Raw genomic sequence first — 19,948 nt, 5'->3', positions numbered from 1 at the left:
CCCCTTAATCAGGGGTCTTGCAAGGGAAGATCATTCCTAACCTTGGGAGATCAACTACATGAACCAGCCCAACTGCGACTATGAATTCAACCTTCTAGGAACTGGAATTACACAGTCACTTAACAGAACAGGAATTACTGTAAACCTATAAGAGGAAGAGCAAAACATGGTAGTTCAGTAGGGTCTAGAACTGGTCTGGCAGGAAGTTCCATATCACCCTTATGCCCTTGGAAAAACCCATCTGTCTTTCTTCAGTATATGGGGAATTCCTGCCAGGGGCTATCCGCTACACCACGGAACTCTTGACCCCATAAGTGGGCTTACTACACCAAGAATGTCTCATTTCTCGTCCTCCCAAGATCTGTCAACCCAGTAAGTTTTGGCCTGACTTCGTTAAATCATCATAGTCCAGTGGTCAACTGGGGGAGTGGAGGTATCTGCTCCTGGAGCCCTCACTGCTTCCAGAAATGTCTGCATTTTGCATCACTGTCTCTGCAGTTTAGCCTCTCAGAACTTCCTGAGCTGCCCCACACAGCATTTTCAGATGTCTTCCGTAAAAAACTTTACACACACCCCCACTGCCCTTATGTAGTGCTATAGACTTATTGTCTCGAAATATGCCTCCTTGGGGTAGAGTATACAAACTATCCATCCCCAAAACCAAGACTGTGTCTCAATATATTCAGGAGAATCTTGCATAGAGCTTCAATAGACCCTCCTCGTCCCCGGCTGGCAGTGGATTCTTCTTTGTAGGCAAGAAGGATGGATCATTATGCCCATGCATCAATTATGAGGAGCAGGCCGAATGCCATCACCATAAAGAACTGGTACCCCCTCACGCTGTTATTGACATTATCTGACTGATTCTAAGGGGCTTCAATATTTACCAAGCTAGAACTGTAGGGGGCAAATAACCTCATAAGTGATGACTGTGAGTGGAAGACTGCCTTCAATACCCTGGATGGCCACTACAAATATTCAGTGATATTCTTTGGCTTGTGAAATGCCCCCAAGGTCTTCCAAAACTTCATTAATGAAGTATTTCGGAACCTGCTCTATACCTCCATAATAGTGTACTTGAATGATATTCTAATTTATTTTCCAAATCTCCAAAAACACTGGTCACATGTAAAGACTACACATGCATGGTCTGTATGGCAAGTTGGAAAAATATGGATTTGAACAGGAGGAACTTTCCTTCCTTGGGAACAATTTTTTTTTCAATTTTAATTTTGTGTTACAAAGAAAATAAGCCAGCCAAAACACAAGGCATTACAAATACAGCATAACACTAGACAAATTTTTCCATTTACTCACCATCAAACTCCCCCACCCACACCTACCCTCCACAATAGCAGCCAATACAAATCAGTATGAGTATAAGTCATACCAGGCAAGGAGGTAAGCATAAAAATCTGCAAAAGAACAAATGCAATGAGAACAAAATCTCCAAACAGCACAATCAACCACCACAACTCACATCCTAACAGGTAATATCTAACCAATCACATTGTGGTGTTTGCAGTGTTTTCCAGTGTATATAAGGATCTCATATCTTCTCAAACTTGGAAATATTATGCCTTTTATAAGCAGTAATCTTATTTAAATGGTAAATATGATCTAAACGCTCCAGAATCGCTGACACTGGAGGACCACCTGGGTTTTTCCAATCATACGCTAGCTCACATCTGGCTGCAAGATACTGATCAGCTTGCAAAGTTGGAATATTTAATAAAGCATGCTAGGTAAAGGGACCGATGTTATACCCAAAATGTCGTTTATGAGCACATATACATGTGAACATGCCATACTGGGTCAGACCAAGGGTCCATCAAGCCCAGCATCCTGTTTCCAACAGTGGCCAATCCAGGCCATAAGAACCTGGAAAGTACCCAAAAACTAAGTCTATTCCATGTTACTGTTGCTAGTAATAGCAGTGGCTGTCAACTTAATAGCAGGTAATGGACTTCTCCTCCAAGACCTTATCCAATCCTTTTTTAAACACAGCTATACTAACTGCACTAACCATATCCTCTCGCAACAAATTCTAGAGTTTAATTGTGCGTTGAGTGAAAAAGAACTTTCTCCGATTAGTTTTAAATGTGCCACATGCTAACTTCATGGAGTGCTCCCTAGTCTATTATCTGAAAGAGTAAATAACCGATTCACATCTACCTGTTCTAGACCTCATGATTTTAAACACCTCTATCATATCTCCCCTCAGCAGTCTTCTCCAAGCTGAAAAGTCCTAACCTCTTTAGTCTTTCCTCATAGGGGAGCTGTTCCAATCCCCTTATCATTTTGGTCACCCTTCTCTGTACCTTCTCCATCGCAATGATATCTTTTTTGAGATGCGGCGACCAGAATTGTACACAGTATTCAAGATGTGGTCTCACCATGGAGCGATACAGAGGCATTATGACATTTTCCGTTTTATTCACCATTCCCTTTCTAATAATTCCCAACATTGTTTGCTTTTTTGACTGCTGCATCACACTGAACCGACGATTTCAATTTGTTATCCACTATGACTCCTAGATCTCTTTCTTGGGTGGTAGCACCTAATATGGAACTTAACATTGTGTAACTATAGCATGGGTTATTTTTCCCTCTATGCATCACCTTGCACTTATCCACATTACATTTCATCTGCCATTTCGATGCCCAATTTTCCAGTCTCACAAGGTCTTCCTGCAATTTATCACAATCTGCTTGTGATTTAACTGCTCTGAACAATTTTGTATCATCTGCAAATTTGATTACCTCACTCGTCATATTTCTTTCCAGATCATTTATAAATATATTGAAAAGTTAGGGTCCCAATACAGATCCCTGAGGCATTCCACTGCCCATTCCCTTCCTCTGAGAAAATTGTCCATCTAATCCTACTCTCTGTTTCCTGTCTTTTAGCCAGTTTGTAATCCACAAAAGGACATCGCCACCTATCCCATGACTTTTTACTTTTCCTAGAAGCCTCTCGGAGAACTTTGTCAAATGCCTTTCGAAAATCTAAGTACACTACATCTACCGGTTCACCTTTATCCACATTTTTATTAACTCCTTCAAAAAAGTGAAGCAGATTTGTGAGGCAAGACTTGCCTTGGGTAAAGCCATGCTGACTTTGTTCCATTAAACAATGTCCAATACCCAATTATAATAGGACAAGTCCACCATATGTGGTAAAAGGATCCCACCATTCAACAACCTCTCCAACACCTATCATCCAAGGAGGGAAGCGCCATATGCAGGGTTTTTTTTTTGCATCAAATACCACTGTAGTAAAAATTTACGTCCATTTTCAAGTAAAGTTATTGATATGGAACTCTTGCTAGTATGCCACAAAGATCCCCACTCCTCTTCAGAAAGAGCGTCACCTACATTTTTTTCACAAGCCATGAGATGTGCTGGAGTTGAAAGCAGCTCCTTATTCAATAGATTGTAAATCTTTGAAATAACCCCATTTATAGTAACAGCAGAGGTACAAAAACCTTCAAACAGGGTATTGCCCTTTGACAAATAACTGATCGTAATTGTCCATAAAAAAAGTGACTGATCTGTGTACAAAAAAAATTTTGGCCTCTGGTAATAACTGATCACATATAACCTCAAATCCCCTTCACATCTATCATCCCAAAGATGTTCAATAAGATAAAACCCTGTTCACACAGTACTTCAGCTCTGTACCTGGTCCAAATTCCTTATTATGATATAAAGCTTACCTATAAAAGTAGTCTCTCTAGCCCAGAAGACTGGTACGCCATTGAGCCCAAAGTTTCAAAGTAAGAGGGATGAGTCCCAACAACCTCCATGTTCTTTTCAGTTGCCAAACTATGGCCTTTAATGGCATGATTACAAACTATTCTACTCTAAATCCACCTACTGTTTGAGAACTTTGTGCTAGTCAACAGCAGCATGCAACTGAGAAGCAACATACCACTCCCAATCCACCACTCAATTTTGATTCAGTACTTTTCATGCCACTCTATGGGATCTTCTTTTCCAAATGCAATCAAATATACTCTCTGCTATAATTTTAACATAATAGTAGGGACATGAATCAGCAATGTTTGAAATAAGTGTCTAGGAAATGTTAATTTTTATCGTAGCTATTCTTCCCATCCATGAGAACCCAAATCTATCTCATTTTTCTAGATTGTGCAGTATATGGATTTTTTTTGTAATCAGGGGGCATAACTAATCAAATAAATCGCCAAATTTCCTACCTATATAAATTCCCAGATATTTTTATGCAGGTCTACTCAGTGGAATCTCATTCCTGTGGAATTGAGGTCTTTGGATGATGTTAAAAGATTTAAATTAGAATTTAAAGAGTTTTTACTCCGCCGTGCTTATAATATGTAACAGCCTGAAGTATGTGTAATTCAGTTTTCAGTGAAAAGAATGTAAGAATATGGTTATTAGAAAAATGAGAATAATGTGAGTAGAGTAATTGCTATGAGCTTTCATTAATGTCAACTGACGAATAATAAATAACTTGATCTAGGGACATAGATACCATTATTTGGTAGTATTTTTCCCCCCAGTTTCTGTGAAACTAAAAATTTTTGTCTGAAGTGTGTGTTTATTATTGTTTTTATTATGTATGTATTTTTTGTTCATCACCTAGGCCTATTCTGTGTTAGGTGATCAATAAATTTTAATAAATGAAATTTAAAAGGGAATTTTTGATTTGAGGAAGGTGCTGTTCTTGGACTGATAAATCTTGAAAAATATGAAATTTTGAATGTATCTTGAATTCTGATACTTTACTAGAAGGATAGATTTCCGATACTGCTCCCACTAAGGAAAATTCTGGATTCATCAAGGTAAATAGAATATCATGTGCAAATACTGAATTTATAAGAGACATTGCTAACTCCGACTCCATGAATTGAGTTGTCTGCCTGGATTCTTGTAGCTAAAGGCTCCAGAAATATGGAAAACAGTAAAGGAGAGAGAGTGGACTTCCCTGAAATGTACCCCTTGTGACTGTAAAAAGATGAGAGTACCCTCCATTCACCTTCACACAGGCTCAAGGTTGGTCATATAATTTCCATATCCAATTAGTAAAAAATTTACCAAAATTTATCTTTCCCAAGGTCTTAAAACAAAAAATCTTTTCTGTATTAATGGAAAAAGCACCATTGCTACAGTCTCTTTGCACCCACCATACAATATCCACAATTTTGTGGACATTATCAGCCGCCATCCTATTAGGTAGAAATCTGGCTTGGATCTTATGAACTAATTGTTCAATCTATCGATAGGACCTTAGTCAAAATTTTAAGATCAGTATTCAGAAGGGATATTGGCCTATATGACCCACATAAAGACTGATCTCTGTGCAGCTTGACAATAACAAATGCCTGCAAGGTTAGAGGCTAGTGCCAAAGAACCCTTATCTCAGAGAATTAAACATCCTTGTTAAGAGACATTGCAAAGATATTTTGTAAAACTTAGCAGTAAATCCATCTAAGCCTGGAGCTTTACCTACTTTAAGATTCTTGATTAGCTGCAATACATCAACTGTTTGTATTTCTTGCTCTAAGAATTGCTGTTCGATTGCTAATTTGAATAAATCAACACTATCTAAATAAAGATCTCAATCTTGAATCAATGAATCTGAGCTATATAAAAGTCTTTATAGAATTGTAAAAATCGTAAATCGCCGCTATAAACCCAAGCACCTGTAGATAGGACCACAGTGTTGGGTGTATAGTGTTCAACAACTGACACACCAGAGAATTTCTGAATCCGTACTTCTGGTAGGAAAACTTTGCCCTGAGTCAAACCGAATCTCCAGATACTCCAATGACTGGGATGGTAGGAGACTGCTCTTGGCCAGGTTCACCACCCAACTGAGCTCCTACAACAAGGAGATCACCTTGTGCATCACAAGATGGCTCTCTTCCTGAGACTTGGCTCTAATCAGCCAGTCGTCCAATTATGGGTGCACCAGGATCCCTTCTCTTAATGCCACCGCTGCTACCACCATAACTGTGGAAAACTTTCAGGGGGCAGTGGCTAGACCAAAGGGCAGCACCCAAAACTGATAATGGCACCCCAACACTGCAAAACGTAGAAAATGTTGGAGAATATGAAGATAGGCCTCGGACAGATCCAGGGAGGTCAGAAATTCCTCCAACTGCACTGCCATTATTTCAGAGTGTAAGGTTTCCATGCAAAAACGAGTCACTTTCAAATAGTTGACACCTTTGAAATCCAGGATGGGACAAAAGGAACCCTCCTTCTTCGGCACAACAAAATTAATGTAATAGCGCCCCATACTTTGATACGTGGACACCAGAGCCAACGCCCTCAGCCTGAGGAACCTTTGAAGCATAGACTCCACTGCCTGCTTCTGCGGGAAGTGGCAAGGAGACACCATGAACACCTTGAGGGGAACTCTGTGAAATTCCAGCACATAGCCTTCTCAAACCACCTCCAGAACCCACTGGTCTGATGTGATCTCAACCCAGCTCTGATAAAAGAGAGAGGCATCCCCCTACCTCTTTGTTCCCAAAGGTGGGTTGGCAAACCTTCATTGGGAAGTTCGGAAAGAACCACCACCCAAGCTCACTCTTCTCTTCGGCTGTCTAGGACAAAAGGACTGAAACCAACCGAAAGGCCGAGTCCTCTCAAAGTTTAACCTTCTGTAGAGATGAAACTGCTTGGAACCCCAGAGATGACCCCTCATACCAAAGGGGCGCAGCAATTACTTATCATCCTCCGGCAACCGAAGAACCAGATATTCACCCCACTTACTGGCCAGTTTCTCCAACTCGCTCCCAAACAAGAGCAAGCCTTTAAAAGGCATCTTTGTAAGATTAGCTTGGAAGCTGTGTCAGCTGACCAATTTCACAACCAGAGTTGACGCCTGGCCACTATCATCGAAGCCACTCCTCTGGCCAAGGTAGGACCAAATCGCAGCCCGCGTCTGCTAAAAAGGTAGCAGCAGGCTCCATACCCGCTCTGAATTCCCTCCAGAATCAACCTCCTGAGAGAGAAGCAGTCAAGGTCGTGCCACTAGGGAGCAACAGGAAGAGATCTGTAAAGCCACTGCCATTGCCTCAAAAGCTTGCTTAAGAATAGCCTCAATCTTCCTATCATGCACATCCTTCAAGGCCACTCCTCCCTCCATGGAGAGAGGAATCTGCTTAGGGACGGCACATACCAGTACACCCACTTTTGGAAAATGCAAACTCTCTCACCGCTGGCTCCAGGGGGTACAGGCCTTCCAGTGTCAAACTCCCTTTAAAATTTGCCTCTGGGGCATCCCATTCAAGATCAAACAATTCCTGAACGGTGTCCATAACAGGGAAAGAACAAGAGGCTTTACGCAAGGAAACCAAAATGAGATTCTTCTTCAGCTCAGACATGGCATCTATACCAGAACACCCAGCTTTTTTAAGGCCTGGGAAATCAGGGCTGGCAGTTCATCTCTATGAAAACTGCAACATGGTCTGATACGGTTCCAGTCCCGGAAGAATTTCTCCATCTTCCAGGGAATCAGGATCTGCCTCATCAGTGCCATCCGGGCTCCTGTAAAGGATACCTACAGCGAACAAAGGTGCGCCCCAGCGTTTAATCATAGGACTGGAAGAGGGAGGAGCCACTGGCTGAGGGTCCAACATGACAGGATTGGGCAAGTGGAGGACTACACCTGAAGAAAGACTTGTAAGCCTTGAAAAAAAAACCTCCACCCAAGAAAAAGCAGCCGGATCCAGTCCAAACCCAGAAGGAACTGGAGCGGGGACCACAGAACTGTCACCACATGCAGAGGAAGCAGTCAAGGGAGTACCAAGGTCTGGTGTCCCTCCAGACAAGGCTGTAGCAAATATTATCAGGATGGGGCAATCCAGTCTTAGCGAAGTCAGAGGAAGACAACTCACCCTGAGCGTCCAAACAGCACGGACACGTTAAGAGGCCAGGTCAGGCTGGAGTAGGCTGAATATGACAAGCAACAGAGAGAAAGGTGTTTAGACTTCTTGCTCACCAGTGCCATCAGCGGTGGAGAGTGTGTCTCCAAATAGTTCACGCTCAAAGATTTATGTGCACAAAACTTAGGCACCTAAAAAGTGCCACCAAAACATGCATACAACTTGTGCGCCAAGGCTTGAGCGTATTGCTTTGCTAAAAACTTATGTGCGCAAAAACATGTGCCCAAACTGAGCACACAATCAGGCCGATACAGAAAGAAACACGATAGAGCGAGCGAGCGCCCGCTCTCCCGGCATGCGCACAGGCCACTCTCCTGTGCGTGCGATTTAGTCTGCAAATGAGGGCTCGCGGTAAAAAGAGGCGCTAGGGACACTAGCGCGTCCCTAGCGCCTCTTGACAGGAGCAGTGGCTGTCAGCGAGTTTGACAGCCGACACTCAATTTTACCAGTATCTGTTCTTGAGCCCGCTGACAGCCACAGGTTCAGAAAACGGACGCCGGCATAATTGAGCATCCGTTTTCCGACCCGCGGGCTGCCAGCCAATTTAAATTTTTTTTTTTTAAATTTTAAATTATTTTTTAACTTTTGGGACCTCCCGACTTAATATTGCTATGATATTAAGTCAGAGGGAGTACAGAAAAGCAGTTTTTTCTGCTTTTCTGTACACTTTCCCAGTGCCGGCAGAAATTAACGCCAGCCTTTGGGTAGGCACTAATTTCTGAAAGTAAAATGTGCGGCTTGGCTGCACATTTTACTTACTGAATCTCGCGGGAATAATAGGGCCATCAACATGCATTTGCATGTTGCGGGCGCTATTAGATTCGGGGGGGGGGGGGGGGGGTTTGGCCGCATGTTTTTGACACACTATTACCCCTTACTGAATAAGGGGTAAAGCTAGCGCGTCGAAAATGCACGTCGAAACGCGGGTTAACAGTGTGCTCCGGCGGAGCACACTGTACTGTATCTGTCTGAATGTGTGCACAGAGCAAATGCACTGCGCACACTAATGTCCTGTAGAGGGCAGTAAAGCACACACAGAAGCACTCGAAGAAATGTCATTATGGCCTATCCACACGGCACACGGGCAAAAAGCCTAAGTGCAGGGCCTGGCCCAACCCACTTGCCCAGACCCCCTAACCTCAAAGGGAGCGGGAACGAATGTCGTAACGGCGCACCAAGCACGAAGAAAGTCCTAAAACCCCTCTAACTGCCTCCATTTCGCAAGGTAAAAACCTTTTTTTTTGGGGGGGGGGGGGGAAAACTTACCTGAGCTCTGTGCTTACCAGCTGAGTACAGAGACTGTCTCTGGCTGCGGGGGGGGGGGGGGGGGGGGGGGGGGGAGGCACTCTGCCTCCTGCACCCGCTGCCTTTAAGCTGTACAATCACTAAGTCCACACCAGGCACACATATGAGGGAACATGGAAATCACCTCAGGAATTCTCAACTGGGGGAGGGACCACTTGGTATCAATGCAGGAGAGCGACGCTTTTCTTTAGTCAATTTAAAATTCTCCTTCCAAAGTCTGAAGCAATCACCATAGGGAGAATGCACGTCCACCATCTGCTGGAGAATACTGGCAGGCTGGGGTCACTGCAGGAGTATATATACTTGCTCCAACTCCATCTGCTGGCAGGAGAGCTTAACCCATTGGTCCTGAGTCCATCTGTCTACACGCTAGGAAACATAGCCTTGCCTTCCCAAGTACTGGCTTACGTGGCCCTTCTATAAAGGTTTCCCTAAGAAACCTAGCAGTAGAATGGCCCAGAATCACCCGCCTGCAAATCTTGCTTGACTGCATGTCACCCATACAAAAAAAACTTACACTGGCTCCCTATCAGATCCAGAATCATTTTCAAAGTGCTAACTATAACACACAAGACCATCCATTCCCAAACATCGCTTGATCTAAGCTGTCCACTTCGTCCACATGCATCATCAAGACCAATCAGAACCAGTTACTTAGGCACCTTACACGTACCTTCAGCCAAGTCCTCACTCAAGAAACGTGCATTCTCGACTGCCAGCCCCCTCCATTGGAATGCCCTCCCCACAGACATTCGTCTTGAAACCTGTACTCGAACATTCAAAAAGAAACTCAAAACCTGGCTCTTTACAAAAGCCTTCACTTAAAGTTTTCGATCAGAGCCACGTCCCAGAACTAGACTCATTCACGCATTTCATAATCACGTCCGATGCCGCAACTCTCAATTGTATTTCTTGGTCTCATATTCCCAATCGTTAAATTTACAGCATGCTACACCAATACCTTTTAAGTCAGATGTAACCTCAGCTTTGAAGTCTACAAACCTTGAAGATGTAACCGTTAGTTCTTGTAGATTTAAACATTATTCTGAAGATGTAAACTTAGATTTTGAAGACTGTAATCTGTAAGCATTTGTATTTATTGTAAGAATTTGTATTTATTATTTAGCTATTTACATTGATCTGTTACCACTTGGTCCTGTTCTCTTCTTTACCTCAAGTTCTAAGTTCCTACAAAGTTAGCCTTGTTATTTTATACCCACTTGTTTGATGTAATTTTCCAATATTGGTTCTGTGTAAACCGAAGTGGTATGTACTAGTACATGAACTCCGGTATATAAAAGCCTTTAAATAAATAAAATAACAAATGTCTCATGCAAGAAAGGGTATAAATACAGAGCTCACTTGCACAGGATACCAGGCAAGTTGTTAATTATTTGCAATACCACATTAAGCACTCAATAACAGCAAGTTATTATATAATCACTGAAAAATTAAGACTGTTATATATATATGGAAACCAATTCTGTTTATACTACATACACTTTGAAGATGGTGGGTGCTCGTCTCATACAGACAGATGGAAGAGGGGGCCATAACAACTGTAATAGGGCACTTTCTCAGCTTGTACATGCTATGTCTAGAGGTGAATTTTACCAACACTGGAACAGTCACTCCATTACAATTTAGTCATCCATTTCACACTTTTTGGTTTGGGAGATTTTTGCATGACTAGAAGCATTCTGTTCACAAATCCAGACAAAAAAACCAAAACAAAAAGACTTTGTGCCAAACGTAGCAAAAAAACAACAAAAATAAAATATTCAAACATCTGCCAGAGAAGACATAGTGCAGCTGTGAATGCAAATTTCCTCAGATCTGACATCCTAGGACAAAGGCATGTCTTAACTTATCTCCTTCCAGCTGCAGCACTAACAAATAATGTTTGATTAATTTGACTTCACATTATAAGCAAAAAAATCAAGGAAAATTTGGGTTTCTTTCAGTCTAATTTTCTTTCCTTGAATCCTTCCTGACCAGACGAATGGGTTTTTCTCCCCTACCAGCAGATGGGAGACAGAATGAAAGCTTTGTTGGAAAACAACCTACATAAGAACTGTGCCACCTGCAGCCTCTCAGTATTTATTCCTCTATCAAAGCTAAACCATCAACTACCCCCGTATGAATGAACAGGGATGATCAAAAACTTAGGTAAACCCGAAATAGCTTTGACCCCCATTAATAGAGAGAGGGTCTGAAACTAAAACATTCAATAGCTGTAAAAATTCTGAATAGTACATACAAACAAAACATCAGGTCCCAGAACTGGGCAGGACTCTGGACTGGTCTGGTAGGCCTCAAGAAAAAAAAGTTAGCAGGGAAGAAACCCAATTTTTCCTTCCTTACTGTTCACTAGATCCGTCCAGGTGAATGGGATGTACCCAACTTAAAGCACCTTTAAACCGGAAAGGGACTTAAAGACCTGCTCTTACGAGGCCCACCCCATATGAAGCTGTGTCTCTAGCCTGTACATCCAACTTATGTTTGGGGAAGGTATGCAACAAAGAACCAAGTTGCTGCTTTACAAATGTCCTGTGTTGACATCAAGTGACATTCCACCCAAGAGGTTTCTTGTGCCCTAGTGGAAGATGTCGTAAGTCCCTCAGAAACCACCAGCCCCCCCTGCAAATATAAGCAGCAGCAATATTCTCCTTAATCCAGCTGGCAAAAGAAGCCTTTTCTCATGTCTTGAGACTGCTGACCACTACAAAAAGATGGTTTAGTTTCCAGAAATCATTAATTATATTCAAATATCTTAAAAAAGTACCCTACATTCATTCGGAACGTGCAGATCCTTTGAACTATCTCGAGAAGGAAACTTCCTGATGGATGGCAATTTGACAGTTCAATCCAAATGGAATAAAGAAACCACCCTTGGCAAAAAGGATGGAAATGTGAAAGTCAAAACCCCATCCTCTGAAATTTTAAGATAGGACCCCTGCATATCAAACAGACTGTTACCAGAAAAAAAACTCTTCAGGGTAAGATCCCTTGAGAATGCTCTCTCATGGGCTCAAATGGAAGTGTACACAAAGTTTTCAACATCAAACTGAAATTCCAAGGAGGGATCAATCTAACAGCTCCAGTTCCCACTTGGCCCGAGTCACCCAAGTAGGAGCAGATATCCCACAATCAAAAAGGCTTGATGCATTAGGACCAAAAACTCTGGGAGAAAGAGCCTCTAAGGAGGGCTGCCCCAACCAGTCTCTTACTCAGTTTATTTCTGCTTTTTCCTCCATGGGAGATAGCACTAGAGGCTCTAATATGGCTCCCAGCCTTCCTCCCCACTATCAGGAGTAGGATCTGATATGTGTGCCTGAGTGAGACCAACATGGAGACTATGACTCACCCAGAATCCTCTGATGCCTCGGCCTGCTTGCATTTCTGGCCATGGGAACCTTAAATGCCCTATTGATCCTAATTTGGAGAAATTTCAGGAGACATCTGGCAGCAGCAGGAGTTGTCAAAAACATATGATGGAGGGTCATGGGGGGGGGGGGGTCACAAAAAAGCAGAAGGAAAAGGTCAGAATCTCACAGGCTAACGTCTCATCTAGAGTGGCACCAGCGAAACCAGAGTCTTGGAAACCTCCCTGAGGGTGAAAACCTGACAGGACAAAGGACTAACAGAAGATTGATGTGAACATTAGGCAAGTAGGCCCCAATCTGGGAGGAGGGTAAGGATAATATAAGTTTAATTCATCTCATTTTGACATACGATACTGTGAACTTGATACTCCCATAGGTTCATGCAATTTAGGGATTGAGACTGTCGATGTAAAGAGAGAAACAGAAGGTAGAGCTTCTCCTGAGTGACTGGCCGAAGAGGTCCTGTCCCTCTGTTCCTCCCAAGAGTACTTGTAGAGCTTATTGATATACAATAAAAAAAAAAAAATTAATATTGGGTTCTCCAAAACTTTGGTATGGTATCCTTGTGTCCGTGGAGAAGCACCTTATGCTTGATTTAGCGCTTAACAGATCCAACATGAGAGCCGATCCCACCCTTGCCGATTTCCCCTGGCAAGGCTAGGCTCAGGATCTGCAGCCAACCTATTTCCTGATGATCACTTAACACCTGCACTGTGCCCCTGAATGGTTTTCCCTTCCCCTGGTGCAAGCACAGCAGAGACCCAAAGCAGCAGCACTCCTGCACAGCCCTCCACAAGCCAGGCACTTTTTCCCATGCTCCCTAGTGGCCATGTCATCTGAGGCGCATGGCTGCAAAGAGCTTAATGCACTGCTGCTTGCCCTCTCTTGCAGCAGCAAGTCTAGAGCCTCTGACTGTTCCACACTGTGGGAGAGGCCAGCACCGGACAACTGCTTCCTCTCTTCCAACTTTCTGACACCCCCCCCCTTTTTTTTTTTTTTTAAAGAAAGAGCAAAAAAACCCCCCAAAAAACCACCACACAAGAAAGTCAAAGAGTACTTTCCTGCTTCAAATCCTCTTGCTTGTCTGGGACTTTTCCTCCATATACCAAGGAGAAGGAGAAATGGAGAAGAGAGGAGGGGGAAGACAGCACCACTGGCTTTCAGACCCTCCCCCAAATAGCATCAAGTGAGATAAAGGCTACAAACCCCCGCCCCCTCCCTCCATGTCTATTCAACCTGGAGGGTAGTCAAAAGACTTCGCTATCCCTGGGAGCAATATGTCCACCAGACTGCAGATTGCTCCTCTACCATCTGCTGGAGACAGAAATACAGAGGGGCTGCAGGTGGCACAGTTCCTTATGTAGGCAGTTTCCAGTAAAGCTTTCATTTCATCTGTTGGTAGGAGAGAAAACCCACTTGTCTGTACTGGTCTGGTGGACGATAAAGAGGGTTACTTTTCCTTTTCAATATTACTTTCATTCTTTCACTTTCTGGAAGTTCTACTTGCTTAACCCTCCCTCCCTCCCTCTAGTTGAAGGCTGATTTAAGTTGCTATAGCCAGACAAGTCCAATCCCTTAAAGAAAAGGATGTTGACTCCATGATGAATGATCTTTGAGGTTTAAATGCTGCACAGAATGAATAATGTCCCTCTCTCTCATGTGCATGTAAAGACTTATTGCTTTGATTTGGAAGTTAACAGTGGAAGTTGTGAGAAATTAGCCATTACCTCTGCAACCTATGAACTGTTGTATTTTAGCATGAGCAGCACCAATCTAACTCCATTTTAGAACAGCCTACAAGAGGCAAATATTTCTAGTGGCAATGAGTAGTTGGCCTTCTCTGTAATTTAAATAAATGATGTACATGGAATAAAATTAAATTCAATCTACTAGAAACAAACCTGTCTCTGTAATTTAAATAAATGATGTACATGGAATAAAATTAAATTCAATCTACTAGAAACAAACATGTCACCTGCTTCCCCCCCCCCCCCCCCCACCCACAAAAAACCAAACACACACAAAAACCCCATCTCGCTGCATTTTATAAATTTCATTATGCCCCTGACAGCCACTGTAGACATTCCACCATGAGGGGTATAGTATCCATTTCCTGGACAGGCCTGAATTAATGCTGGAGATTAAATAAAGCATACATACATCAACCTTCCAAAACTCTACACCATATTACATGACAGATGTGCAGGACATGATATGTTCTTTCACACTTCACTTACCCTTTAAATGCATTACAAGGACAGTAAGACATAATGTAAAAATAATTCTGCCTTCTCCATATTAGATGTCACTCATGCTCAGTGTACGGTAGCTGAGCAATTTAGTAATCATGAAAAAATACAAAATCCCAAGCTGGGGTTTCCCATTTCAAATCCAAAATGTGCTATGTCACATATAAAACCACATTGGAAATATCAAAAAGAAAGCAACACACTCCCCATTGTTTCTAACAATGCAAAATCCAAAAAATGAAGCAGCAATATTTTGAACCACTAAGGCAACCACTGAGGTGTAAGCAAGGTATCATAAAGTGCCTTTGCAATCTACCATGCCCAACTATGTCAATTTCTTCTATGCATTTAAACTCACCTAGCACTTAACTTTTGTTTGACGAACGCTGTATTTGTATATCCCTTAAAATATCAGATGACTTTTACATTGAGGGGGAGAATTTTCAAACCATAGCACCAATTCACACCAACAAATTTCCCAACTTCTGACATTGCCAGTGTTTCGGCAATATGACAACGTCTTCATCCAGAGAAATTTTCTGAAAAAAAAAAAAAAATCAAATAGTAAAACAAATGTATGCTGCCAAAATGATCGAAGTACGGTAATTTCAAAATACACTCACTGCAGTTCTAACAGATTCAATCTCAATAAGTGCAAAGATGGCGGACTGAACGATCAAGGCGTTTTTAAAGAGACAACCCTCTTTTGCACAGACCAATCAAAACATTACTGGTCTAATGGCAATCCAATAGAGCACTCAGGAAAAAAAAACCCCCACTCCACTCAATATCTTTATTCAACCTGAAAGTGCTGACAGAGTTAAGAATATGAATTAATGCTGTTAGTTACATATACTGAAAGATGGCGGCTCCAAAACTAAAAAATATTAGACCCTTAAACTGGTGTGAAAATGCTTTTCAATGTACAACTAGCAGTGCACCTGATTTTTCACAACTGATGCAACTCCAACATTCAATCATACAGGTGTGTAGTGATGGGGGAGCTTTCAATGTATTTTAACTTACATGGAAACCATATTACATGAAATCACACGCAACAATGCATACTTGGTGAAACATTTAAAAGTATGTTGAAGAAAAACAAGTTCAGAGCCTGCAAAAGATTGAGGACATACACAACATGAACCACATGGATAGTGTGCAAATGTAGTGTTGATATGGTCATCTTATATTGATGGAAATCCTCCTTGAGGCTAAACTGGCTCTTATTGTGGCCTTTCCCCAAAAGGGCAAAGATCTGACCAAACCAGAGAGTTATCGCCCTATTCCTTCTTGAGCTTAGATATTAAGATCTTAGCGTCCATGCTGGCAACACATTTTTAATTGTGTAGCTCCTGATTTGGTATCTGCAGACCAGATAGGATATAAAACAGTGGCACAGAGTATGCAACATTTGCAAGCTTATTCATGCTATTTGAGTGCCGCTGAGTCGCTGAATGGAAGGACTTTGCATTAGTAGTGGGAGAATCTTGAATCAAAGGTAGCACCAACATGAATTGTGGACAGATATGTGCAAGAAAGCGTCCTTAAGATCCAGTACACACATCCACTCATCCTGCTGGATATAGGAGTACTGTGCTGAGAGCTCATCTTTAATTTCTTTTGATGAAGGTGTTTGCTTAGATGCCTCAGATCCAGTCTAGGCTGCGACTCAGATTTCTTGGGGATGAGGAATAGAAACCTGCGCATACTGGGATACAGGAAGTGGTTCTACTCCTGTTTGTTGAAGCAGGGTTTGAACTTCCATACACAGCTGCAGAAGATGGGAAGGATCCTTCTGCAGTAGACAACAGTGCAGCAGACGTGGCAGACTAGAGAAATTCAAGTGGTTGCCAGATTGCACTATTTGGAAGACCCAAGGATCATTGATGGTCCAGCACCATTGCTCCAGAAAAAGGTGAATACTTAGATGCAGCATGGTGCTGGAGACCATCTGAACCTTCAGATTAGAGGTGAGGGGTGTTACAGAATTAGTGGATGGTAATGCATTCCATGAGCATGGTAGCTTGGAACATTTTTTACCGAACTGTTTCAGAAATTGTTAATCTTTTCCAGGCGGGGATTTGGAATGAATCCTTATCTTTTTTGCTTTTCTCATGGCGGATTCTACCACCAATGAGTTACACGATAGACACACTACTCCAAAGCCTAGAGACTGCTGAACTCAACTTTTAATTTATTTAATTTATTCCATTTTATATTCTGTCAAATCCATATCCAAGGTGGATAAATCAGTTTTCTTGCTGTTGTGATGAGAGAAAATTGTGATTAGCATTTGCCTCAGAGTCAGTACAGCACTGAGGTACTGGTGAACTGGTAAAAGCCATGGGCTTCTGAGGGCATTGAAGATTTGTAATAGGTCCAGTTGATCAGACTGAAGGTCTTTATCTTTGTGCACCTGTATGCCTAGAGTACGAGCCAGTTTCTCTATGAATTTTAAGTACGAAAGAGCCTCAGGAGATGAAGTATGGTCTGGTAAGTCCAGAAGAGGGTCCAATATTATATGCCTGTAAAGCCTTCATCAGAACTCAATGGCACAAATTCATTCACCGATGAATGTGAGGATGAGGGGAACTCCAGAGGCTCCTCCAACAGAAGTGGAGATGGCACCTTCCAGCCCAGTCTTTCCACTGCAATAGAGTGAAATGATGATGATGTCTGTAAAATTAGGTGTGAGGATGTATTTGGTCTTATAGGTGAGATAGGGATGCCATTAGGTTGAATTACAATCACCAGGTTCTCAAGAGCAGGCTGGAGTGAAAAGCCAGAGTACTTGGATAGGGCAGAGGAAAAAGGTTTTCAGGAGTAACCTGGTCCACCAACTGGTATGACCTCTAGGCCGCCATAGGTGCTAGCACATCCTCATCTGAGACTAGGGTGAGTTCCTCAGAAAGTTCTGCTGAAGTTTGAAGAATGGTGGAGATCTGATCTGGCACCTCTAGAAGGTACTTCTCCACCAGTTGTCAAGGTGAGAAAAATGGTTTGATGATTGGAGGGGGAATGGGTAATCAAACACCATCTCTTGCTTATCTAGGGTGAGCTGTATATACATTTATTTAACTATTTTTATAGTCTGCTGAGTCAGTAGAGTGGCCATAAGAATTGGCTCTATGGATGGAGTCAAATGTTTTGATGATTTTGTAGACTTTGACCTAAGCAGAGAGGAACGGTAGTCAGGTGGCATTGAAGGGGCTGGACTGGGTCAATGGTGAATAGATGAAAAGTGCTAGCTGCATCATTGCTGCATTATGCGGCTCCACAATGAGCACCCTATGTGTTGAGCAACTGAAGAATCGAGAAATCAGACCGCATCAGGGTGGAACGGTGTTTTGGTTTGGTCGCATCATGCAAGCGCGTTGAGCCTGTATGCACTGAATGGCCTTTTTGCACTATCAGTTGGATTCAGTCCTGCACAGAGTGGCTTGATACACTGTGTCGATTCTATGGATACATCAAGTGATGGGATGTTCCAGATCTCAAGTGCTTTGATGAATTTTGCATCAATGGTACATGCTTCAAATGCTTTGATACAGAACATGTCAGACTGACAAGTCGTACCAATGTAGGTCACATCAATGGGACTGGCACTGAGGCATCACTCTTTGATGATCTAGACTTCTTTGATACAGGGTCTAGCAGCCCCAGAGATTGATGCCACATTTTTACCCTGACAGACCTGCATCAGAACCTGACTCTGCAACTTCGGCCTATATACTGGGGGGGGGGGGGGTAATACGTGTGTCCTGGATGAGCTGCTCTTCTGGCACTTGAAAAGGCAAGGCAGTTGATGCTGCACTGTGGGAGGAGGAAGATCTGCTATGACTCCAAAGGGATTTATGCAACTCAATACTGTATGCCCTAGAGCACTGCACACACAGGGACATCAGACCGCAAGCATAAAACAATTTTTTTTGGTCAAGTTCCAATCCCAAGCAAATATAGCAGAGGGCCTCTTTGAGAAGTGCGTTTTTATTTTTTCACTTTTTATTTTATTTTTGGAGAGCACTTAAAAGTGCTATTGTGGGGCTGTCAAGGCAGCAAAAATTTGAAGAATAGTTGAAATTAGAGAAAAAAATGTAAGTACAGACTACATGACAAAAAATGACTGAGGCGGCTCACAAGAGAACACCCACAGGGAAACTCCTGCACATGCTCAGTAGAGCTAAAGGCCTTACTAGTTTGGAGAGACAAGTATGTTCAGAGCCAGCAGATGTTGTCACCCACATGTCATGGCTAATTCAGCTTACTTAACAGAAAAAGAAAATCCAGCATAAGATGCAAAAAAAATAAATGCTAAGCAAGTAAAAACCAGAACATTTACAGTAAACTGGGTTCTCCATAGGTTGCAAAATAAGTTAGCCATGACATGTGGGGTGACATCATCCAGCAGTGGCAAACTGACCACGCTCTCTTGGCTCATAGAATTTTGGCTCATAGAATTTTTGCTCTACTGAGCATGTGCAGGAGCTCCTGCATGGGCAATGCCTCATGAGCCCCTCAGTCACTTTTACAGGTAAGATTAGCTAGGTAGTAGACTCTCCAGGGAGGCAGGCAGGGATTTAGCATGGCCAATTCACTCTGTCTACAGAGAACACAGTTTATGGTAAGTATAATTGCTTCGCTGAGTGGGTGATGCAGGGAAGGAGTATGAGAGGGCGACACTAGTTTGCAGTGAGAGAGGGGGAGTGTACTTGCCAAGGAATATTGTTGCACCATCTCACAAAGGAAAATTATTTTGAATGGGGAGTATATTCCAAATGAATTCATCCCTGTGAGCAAGTCCCAGAGGAATGTTCAAATTCCTGGCTACTCTATCAGTAAAACTATTTCTTTTTAATACAGCATCCTTCTCAAGCTAGTCTCCACACACAGAAAACAGCTGATGCCCCTTCTGCCAAGCTCAAATCAAATAACCACCGACAAAAAAAAAAAAAAAAAAGTCAAACTCAACCGCACATTAGTACCAGTTTTGTTTTTTTGCAGAAGACTAGTAGCTGAAAAGCTACTACACATTGCATAAAGCAGCATGCTATACTCTGAGTTTAAT

At 42.4% G+C, this 19,948-nt stretch overlaps 1 protein-coding gene across 6 annotated transcripts in view; it reads right to left on the bottom strand.

Moving 5' to 3' along the window:
- The window catches only part of CDC42EP2 (CDC42 effector protein 2), a 28,335-nt gene that overhangs the window by 5,233 nt on the left and 3,154 nt on the right, over nucleotides 1–19,948 (bottom strand). For 5 of the 6 annotated variants that reach the window (XM_029611858.1, XM_029611859.1, XM_029611860.1 and 2 more), the window contains one exon: nucleotides 15,239–15,419. The exons of the other annotated variant lie outside the window; for it this stretch is intronic. The gene's annotated coding sequence lies outside the window, so the exon portion shown is untranslated. The remainder of the gene's footprint in view (nucleotides 1–15,238; nucleotides 15,420–19,948) is intronic. 6 annotated transcript variants of the gene reach the window in all.

Source organism: Rhinatrema bivittatum, chromosome 8 (assembly GCF_901001135.1).
Source record: "Rhinatrema bivittatum chromosome 8, aRhiBiv1.1, whole genome shotgun sequence".
NCBI classification, from domain to species: domain Eukaryota; kingdom Metazoa; phylum Chordata; class Amphibia; order Gymnophiona; family Rhinatrematidae; genus Rhinatrema; species Rhinatrema bivittatum.
Note: the sequence above shows the minus strand (reverse complement) of the source record. Positions and strands in the feature narration are given on the sequence as shown.